Below are 2,833 nucleotides of genomic sequence, written 5' to 3' on the forward strand. Positions count from 1 at the left end.
GTGTACATGTCTTCTTCTTTTCCAGAGCTGAAGTATTTATTTCATGGAGTGAATTTGATCCGTTTCTGTTTCATAGATGTAATAGGCTAATACACATATCCATTGTAGCCTATATTGTGCACACTGGAATTCATTTTATTGTTTTATTATAATAATTGAATGTATATGTATTTGATCATCATTTTTAATGTAAGGCTCTCTTTCTGTCCCCCTTTCTCATGCTCATGCAGGCGCACAAACACGAGTACACACGCACGCGCGTGCACATGCACGCACGAGTGCACACACACACACACACACACACACACACACACACACACACACACACAAATGCACAGCATCCTGCCTGCTCAGCATGGTGTTCAATGCGATCATCTTATGTTAGACATTAGTCTTTGAAAGTGTACATTTTGATTTGGTGTGAAAAAAACATTCTATTGTCTTCGTGATAGCAAATTAAGATACTTTTAAAAAGTGTATCTACATGTTCTCTATTAACCCTCCACCCTCTCTCTCATGCGCGCACGCATGCTCTCTCTCACACACACACACACACACACACTGACACACACACACACACACACGCGCGCGCGCGCACATTTCACAGATACAATGGTTGAGCACAACATTCAACAAATGACACCTTGTCATTGTCTCTCTTCTGTCTGCCTCTGTCTCTACATCTCTCCCCCTGTCTCTCATGCACACATACAAACACACGTACACACGCACACCCACCCACACACACACACACACACACACACACACACACACACACACACACACACACACACACACACACACACACACACACTCTCTCTCTCTCTTTCACACACACACGCACGCACGCACGCACGCACGCACGCACGCACGCACAAACGCTGTATAGTGTATAGGCCTAGACACTCGCCCAGCCACTAACATACACATCTCTATCCAGCTCACATACAAACTAATATCTCAGGTAAGCACAGAGCCCAAAGTGACCCGCTGTCGCGGTGTGTGGTTCCACATAAGGCTCGGAAAAGGTAATATCATGCCCTCCCTCTTTTACTCTCCAAGGGCTGAGGTTTGACGTGGGAGGGCGAGGGGATGCGTGGAGGTGCGGGGCGGGTGAGGAGGGAGGAATAAACAGATTTATTTGCCTGCGCTCCCCTCTCTTGATTATTTTGCCCCTGCCTTTTGTTCCAGACCTTATGAAACCCAAATGTCAAGTGAGGCGAGGGCCTCATATCCCGCCCTGTCAATCACGGCCCCCTCTGCACACCTGAAAGCCTCGACGCCGGATTATTGGCTTCAACACGAGGGTCGCCTTCTCTTCTCCGCCCGCCTGCCGCCGTGGCGCTTCAGACGATTCCGACAGCTGGAGCTTGTTTTTTTTCTCTCTCCCTCTCTCTCTCTCCTAAAGAGGAACTTCATTTGGCAGCTGATGCACGGGAGATTGCAGAGGAGGGGAGGATTTTCAGCGTAGATGCGTATTGCCAGGGGTGGGTGGATATGTGTGAGTATGGGGGCAGAGTGTCTTATCTTGGGGTGGTGGAGGGATTGGGGGGTTAGAGGTGGGCTTGCGGGGTGTTTGGGGGGGGGGGGCTGAGGGGGCGAGACAACTAGACCTTAACACCTCGCTCTCACAGTGCACTGATCTCAACTAGTGATCAGCACCTCTACATATGTCTCTTAATCTCACTGCAGCTCTGTCTCCTGTTCCTCCCTCTGTTTTTCTCTATCGCTCTCCCCCGCTTCTCTTTCTCTGTCAAAAGCACAAATACACAAACCTACGGTAGGCTGCTGCCCGTGTACTTATGTACCGGTATGTGTGTGCGTTATCCTCCTGCAGTATTCAACACCTATACAAAGGCCTGAGAGTTAGCTTCAGAAAGTTAAATTATCAGTCAGGGTTTTGCAGTGTAGCGGTAACAAATATATGGAATTAAGTCATTGGCAGATACTTTTGCATTCTGCGCTTCCCCTTGACCCTACCCAAACCTCTCATCAGCACCACACAGCCATGCCATTTTAATACACACCGAAGGTCCCTTCTGCTCCATGAAAGTTGGGCTATATTCCAAGGAGTGCATACAGTACTGTTAGGGGCCCCGGAGCACCTGCTCGTGACCCCAAGGGTGTGGCACCCAGGTCCTTCAAACCATACTACAATGACCGTGACCACCGCGATGCCCGCCGCAAGGGAGACAACCGCCAGGAGAAGCGCAGAGGATCTGTGGGCTCAGACAGACAGCAGTCACCTGGACCCACTGCCACTGCGGATCGCCAAGCCATGCCACCACCTCCACCACCCCAACAACAACCTCTGCAGCAGATGCAAGCTCCGGTGGCACAGCTTGGGCCTCACATGGCCTTTTATCCCATGCAAAACCTGCAACCTCTGTACCCAGCACCTGCCCCAGTGCAGGCTCCAGCCCAGGCACCTACAACCCCTGTGACCTCTGCCCCAAAGGAGAAGCAGGCCGGGAAGAGGAAGGAGAAACGCAACCACGTTCCTCGCCAGTGAGCTGGTGAAGAAGTAATGTTATGGCCCAATATATTCTCCATATGTTAATCAACAAAAAGGGACATACATTTTATTAAGCAGTTAGTGTGCTAGTACTGTAGATGCATATATACTGCTAATGTAGAAAAGCTTCCTTTAAGCATAGGCTGTTGATTTTTGATATACTGTATAATGTATGCTGTATTTCTGATATACTGTATGTGCATGCGAGAACTACATATATACGTGGTTTCTTCACTGACATTGGGTAAAGGTTAAAAACTGAATGTACTCATAGTCAGAACATGACATACTGTTTACACTAGCCGCTTCGTTGCCTGC

The sequence above is a fragment of the Nannobrachium achirus genome (assembly GCF_963921795.1).
Source record: "Nannobrachium achirus genome assembly, chromosome: 12".
Classification (NCBI taxonomy): Eukaryota; Metazoa; Chordata; class Actinopteri; order Myctophiformes; family Myctophidae; genus Nannobrachium; species Nannobrachium achirus.